Here is a 6,889-nt window from a genome sequence, read left to right as displayed (position 1 = left end):
AAAAACCCGTTTCAAAACCTATTTTAACCGTTTCAATACCTAATAGAGCCATAGTGTTATAAAACTCAGGCAAAAAACCCATGTTGCATTTAATGCAGGACATAACACCAAATATCGTGTTTTATCCGCATTACGGAAAGCTTTGTTTAACACATGTTAGATTGAGTTAAATTGATGATCATATTTGGACGCATGGTGATATCTCCACTATCCAAATCTTTATCGCACTAACCGAAATAAGTTTCCAATTGAATCCCCTGACCCTAATTTCATTCGTGTGAAAAACCCCAGCGATCCACTGACCTTATATGCAGCGCCTCCTTCATCTCCTTCCCACCCACTGCCTCTCACTCCTTTGACGAAGAAGCCTCTTGATCTCTTCTTCCTCTTACACGCTCGATGAAGACGAAGCCTCTCGCAGATGACAAGGTTCTTCTCGTCCTCTATCTCTGCGATGATGAGGCTCCTATCCGGTTCCTCCTTGGCTTTCATATCTCGTTGGTAATCCTCTTGCGGACGAAGAAAATCCTAACCCCATCTCCACCTCCAACGCCTTTTCAACTTCTAAAACCTAATTCCTTTCGACGAAGATGAAGCCTTCTAAATCAACTGCTGTAACTCTTCCAATCCTCCTTTATGTTTGAAAATTTTGATGATTCTAATCATTCAAGTCATTATGAATAGTTTGTATTTATAAAATATCTAAATAATTAATAACTAAAATAACCTACGTTATGCGTTTTTTTTTTTGCGTTTTTTTCTCTTAACCCTTAGCAGAAGGTAGAGCATTATATTATGCATTATCATTATTTTCAACATTGCTAAGGAACATATAAGATCAGAAAATTTAACCAAATGTTACGGACAGGAAAGTACTTTTGGTTATCTCTTGGTATAATCTGAGGCCCTTGTGCATATGACGGGTTTGCTATAAAACTCAGACAGCCAACAGAGGGTAGGAGAAACTGTGTTGTTGCTCACAGAATTTAAGCTCATGGTACCAAAGAGCAGCCTCCAAAAACATTGTAGACTAAGAGCCTCAAGAAGAGAGTGTGATTGAGGGCCAAGCTGTTGAGATAATCGAACCCTGTGTACCACACTTTTATCCTGAAGCCTTGTCATAAGCTGTCCAGCTTGAGTTTTAAGGGTATTTTCCAGAATTTTCCTTGTGTCAGCATGTCATGTCCACATTGGTGCACTGCACACAGCTCCAATGAGGTAGTGACATCGCTTTATCATGCGGGGACATAGAATGACTGAAGATTGGAACCTTGGTTGCTTACATGACGGTTTGAGAAAGGGATGATGAGACCCAAAAAGAGTTTTTGATGACGAGACCCAAAAAGAGTTTTTGGCCTCAGGAAATGATCTGATAGTATTTTGCCTAATCAGATTCATACCAGTAGGCATGATTTGTAAAGCTGAATTGTGCAAGGAGAACAATCTTTCTGACAGAAAATTATATGATAATATGCAGAGTGGCCTGAAATTTGTGAAATGCAGCAAATGCAATATTTTCTTTGTAGTCTTAACAATTTGCTTCATTAGTCACGGAAAATAATTTCTGCCTTGTTTATTCTCACGTAGAACTCTGAATGTCATATAGCTTATTAGTTTTTTTCTGGATTTCAGGAACACAAGTCTGGTATGTGTTTTTTTTTACTTTCTTTTTTTGGTATATTTCAGGTGGGTTCAAGCAGAATGTAAAAAATTGGGTGACAGTGATAATCCTGAAGTTGCTGACCTTCTCAAGACTGCTGTTCGTTGCCTAAAAGAAAGGCTGGTTCTTTTTAGGTATTGTGCAGAAGAAGTATGCAACAATTCTAGAAAAGTTATTTCCATGCAAATGTAAAAAGCTTCATTAATAACGAGAACCTATATTTTAACCATTTAGGTTGCAAACATGAGACGTCATGCGTTGTTCAGATGATTTATAAGTGCTCTTACACAAGGAGGGCCTGGAGGACTCCCAAGGCCTATTGAAGTGCATGCTCATGATCCCTTGGGTTATGTAGGAGAGATGCTAGGATGGCTCCATCAGGTCTGCTTATTTGTTTTGTGCTTGGAATCTCAAACTAATTTTAATTGCATTGTAATGAAATTAACTTCTTGATCTTTGTTTCATGTGAAGGCTCTAGCTTCTGAAAGGGTACTGGTACTTGCGCTACTCAGTTCAGATGCGGTGACAGATACCAGACCCACTGCTAGCCGCTTTTCCAAGTCTTCTGAAAGTGATTCTTTAAAATCAGAGCCAGATATAACCTTTGTTTTGGATAGAATATTTGAAGGTGCATGCCAACCCTTCAAAGTCAGAGTGGAGCAAGTTTTACAGTCTCAGCCTAGTCTCATTGTTTCCTTCAAACTGAGCAACACTCTGGAGTTCTATAGTTATACAGTATGTTGTCAATTGTGCCTCTAATCTTTACCAGTGTTATTTCTGTTTATTTTTTACGTGTAAATGCTTATTCTTTTATAGATTTCAGACTCGCTGGGAAGGGAAACAGCCCTTTGCAATAATGTCAGTGTTAATTTCGACAGGATGTCCAAACAGGAACACTGGCTTCTTCAAAGTTTTTCGGTCTACCATCTTGAGTTTAGTATCTGTGACGATAGCCCTAAGAATCGGCGGACTCGATAGACTCATGATTTCCATGTGCTCCTTGTTCTGGCCCTAGAAAACCGGGAGTTCTCGGCGCAGACTAAATGTTACATTGTTGTCCTCACCGCCTTCGCGACCGAAGTGATGGTGGAAGGAGAGCGACTCCTTGGAATAGTGCACTGCATAGAAAAAGATAACAGTCGGTATCTGAAAAGCAGATAAGCTAAAAACAAGTCTAAAAGACTTGGTAAAAAAACGCATGAGGGGCCACCCCTGCGTTTCAAGTCAAAACGCGAGGGTCACCCCAACGTTTCTAAATCAAAACGCGAGGGTCACCCCCGCGTTTCTAAGTCAAAAACGCAAGGGTCACCCGCATGTTTCAAAAGCCAAACGCGAGGGTCAGCCTCGCGTTTCAAAGGCAAAACACAAGCTTTCAACCAAGTTCATGATGCATTCGAAATGGATGCAGTGAACTACTCCTTTATCATAAGGAATCGACAATACCAAGTTTAAAATCAAGATCCAAGAGATTTCGAAAATTCGTTCCAGTTAATCGTGAACTTTTAAAAACTTTGGAGAGGATTCTGTAATCTGTCTAAAAATTATTGCAGATAGCTGATCCTCATAAAGCACTAATGATGGAGGTTACAATCTGGCGACTTTCACATCAATAGACAAATGTTACAATCTGACGACTCTCACGACAACCGACGAAAGTTATACTCTGATGACTTTCGCAACCATAGACGAGAGTTGCAAATTGATGACTCACATTTTAAAGAGCCAAATACAAGGATTACAAGATAACGATCTTTGCAACACTCGAAGAAAGAGATTATAATTTATGATCTCTTGAAGGCCAAACAAGAGGGTCCACCCTCACGTTCTGAATTCCAAACGCGGGTCTCACCTCCGCGTTTCAAACTTGAAACGCGGAGCTCACCTCCGCGTTCCAAACTCCAAACACATGGCTCACCTCCGTGTTTCAAACTTAAAACGCGAGGCTCACTTTCGCGTTTCAGAAGCTGAACGCGGGGTTCACTCCCAAACGCGAACCTCGCGTTTGACTGGTTCAAATGCAATTTAAATGGTTCCAAAATTATTTTGCACGTAATGGGGCCATTAAACCCCCATTATAGAACGAATTAAAGAGTCAATTACACCCCTTTAACCCTATAAATAGCTGGGTTTACAGCTGAAACGGGGTTAACTTGGTTGGAGCTTAGTTAAGGCATTTGTTAAGACTTTTGAGAGAGCTTTTGGTTTGGCTTTTGAATCACTCTTGGTTGAAGAATAAGCTGTTTAGCTTATTTTCGTTAAAAAGGAACAAATATTCTTTCTGAAATTAACTCTTTCACGGAGTTTTTAAACTCATTTAGAGTTCTAAACTTGCCTTGCAAGTTCTTCCCGATGTTAAGTCTAGAGGAATAGACAAACGTTCCAATAGCAAAGTGCTCGGATCGTCAACGAGATATAAAATTCAAGCTCTCATCGCCACCAAGAAGAACTCAATTTTAAACAAATGGAATGATCTTCGTTGATTCATTCTCTCTTTTATAAATCGGGAAACTGATAAAGAAAAATTATAATTTTTTAAGTCAGTTAGAGAGAGATTACTTTGAGGGAATGCATTCATTTTTTCCTAAGTCAGTTAAAGAGATTAATACTAGTTTATTTCTCATTTTTTTTATAACTTTTTCCAGCAAGCACCGACCAAGTTACATTCCAAAGTTATTATATTTTGGAACCGAGGCGTGACAATGATACTCAGTGACTTGCAGCGGTGACCCTTTCTAGTGCAATAACTGGTATTTAAATTTCAGACTGTCACGTGATATCAACATGTTACTCAATTTTAGCGTGACAATGATACTCAATTTTAGGGTGTTTTTTGCAAATTCAAAAATTTTAAGGGGCTTTTTGTAATTAATCCTAGTTTTGAATTTACTATATGTAAATTTGAAATTTCCAGTTTTTTCGTAACTTTTAAAATTTCGAGGGTATTTTTTATAACTTTTAAATATCTTAATTAGGGTGTTTTGTGCAAATTTCAAATTCCCTGGGAGCTGTATGTAATTCGTAATTCTTTTTTTACTGAATTCGGTTTGAAAATTTTATGCTTTTTATTTTTTTGTAAATTTTGAGCTTTCTTGTCTTTCTGCAATTTTTTAAAGTTCTGTTGTGTCTTGTGCAAATCTTAATTTTTTTAGGTGGCTGTACGTTTATAAATTTTTATAGATTTGGAGCTTTCATCGTCCAAAAAGTCATGAAACTTCGTACGTAGAAGCTTACTTGCAGGTTGCTCGTCCCTCTCTGCAGATTGTCTCATCGACCCGTTCCTCTTCCGGACCGTAAATCTCTCCAGCAAAATATTACTCTCCCGTCTTCCTCGACGTCGCTGTGTCTCTGTTTTCCCCCCACAGACGGTTAGTTATTGTGATCCTTCAACAGCCATATATACATCAATACGCATATTAATTCCACACACAAGACTCCTGTTAACCGCCTCAGACGAATATCTTGAACCAGGCATAGGTAGAACTGACCATTCTTCTTCTTTCTCGGGATCGAACCGAGCAATGCATGCCCTTACTCTTAATCATCATATTCTGGATCATGCTTCTGATCAAAGTGAGCGGCGGCGGCAGAATGTGGACGGCTTCGTCGACCACAACCATATTCCCAAAATGAGCCCTCCATTACTAGATAATCAATGGTTGTGGTTATGTAGCGGTCACTCCATTACTTTTTAGATAGTGGAGAGAATCCAAATCCATAAATATTGTTGGAAATTTATCAAATAATTAAGATTATAGCATGAAATAAATCCAAAATAAAAATAAATAAGAGTTAAGAAAAAACAGGCCTGACGGGAGCAGTCGTGTAATCACTGCCCTAGAAGATTGAGAACCCGCCTATCGCCCTGGCGTAAATGGTTCTCCCCCTAGCGGTAAAAGCCCCCGGAAACGGCCGGCCTCCGTACTCGGGCGAGAGTACAGAGCTTCAGCTCAGATGAAGAAGATTGCCCAAAAAATTAATAACAAAATTTATAGAGGGGAAAAAACAATTTTCTTTAAACTAGAGGAGAGGAGAAAACTTTATTTTTTTCTTGTGTTTTAGAATGTGAATAAGGGTGTATTTATAAGATTGAGGGGGAGAGGATTCTTTTCAATTTTCTGATGTGGGACTAAAACACAAAGGCAAAATTGCCTTTTCTTAATAAATATCCAACAGTCCCCCCCCAAAAAGGCAATATTGACTGAAGACTCAGAAACTAATAAATAAATCAAGAAATCATAAATCAAATATAGGTTGGGCAACCTTTCGTATTGTGAATTCGGGAGAGGTAGCTTTCGGCTTTGAACCTTTCCTTAGTGAGTTCATCGCCACCTGAGGGACATAATGGACTAGGCCTTGAATTAGGCCCCTTTAATCAGGTATTGATGAAAACACACACAATACGCTTCATCTATTGAGCAAAGCGGGTTGAGCGTTAAAGGCCATGCTCACAAAAAACCGACTCATGAGAGTTTCTAAGGATTAGCCCAACCCTCCCTAACCGCGGCCATCACGGTTCCTCTCACGTAGGTAAGTCCTCAAAGGGTACTACAGCTGTTTATTTAATACCCCCCCCAATACATGTGTTGGACTTATTAAGAGTAAAACCCAGCCTAACCAGCTGTATCATAAGAGCATCGTCATCATAGAGAAGGGGTAGTAGCAAATGCTACATAATGATATATAAATATATCTAGATCGATGCTCCACACGAGAGTCACTTGTCCAGTTTGTTTCTACCACATTGAACCAACATTGGGACTAAGTCTCCAAATAAGGGTTGGGTTGCCGCTGTCAGTGACCTCATCTATGGGCTTAACCCCATCTCCCTCGATGAATCCAGAACCACACTTCTGGATAATCCCTTAGTCAAAGGGTCAACAAGATTCTTTTTACAGACTTTACAAAGTCTAGAATCACAACTTTGCCTAGCAGGCATTGTATTTATTTATCAAGTTCTTATTCTGTAATTAGTGCATCATATTGTTTGAAATTGACTTTAGCCTTCTTGTTAAGTTATTTTAAAATTAATCTCTCCAGGCAAGAGTACAAGAAGCAAGAGGAGGGATTAATTTGAAACAACTTATAAGGACACGGGAACCTAATAGCAATTTTTAATTATTTGATGGACTAATTTCAATATAACTTTTATTCATCATATAGAAAGAAGTTATAAGATATACCTCTTGCTTTGATTTTCCAGGACATTGATACCCCATCTCCCTCGATGAA

The 6,889-nt window shown here is 38.9% G+C and overlaps 1 pseudogene; it reads left to right on the top strand.

The window, feature by feature from the left end:
- Positions 1 to 2,761, top strand: part of LOC109827763 — a 9,239-nt pseudogene extending 6,478 nt beyond the window's left edge.
- Positions 2,762 to 6,889: the final 4,128 nt, after the last annotated feature.

This window comes from Asparagus officinalis, unplaced genomic scaffold (genome assembly GCF_001876935.1).
Source record: "Asparagus officinalis unplaced genomic scaffold, Aspof.V1 AsparagusV1_Un419, whole genome shotgun sequence".
Classification (NCBI taxonomy): domain Eukaryota; kingdom Viridiplantae; phylum Streptophyta; class Magnoliopsida; order Asparagales; family Asparagaceae; genus Asparagus; species Asparagus officinalis.
The sequence above is the reverse complement of the archived record's forward strand: the minus strand, read 5'-3'. Positions and strand labels throughout refer to the sequence as shown.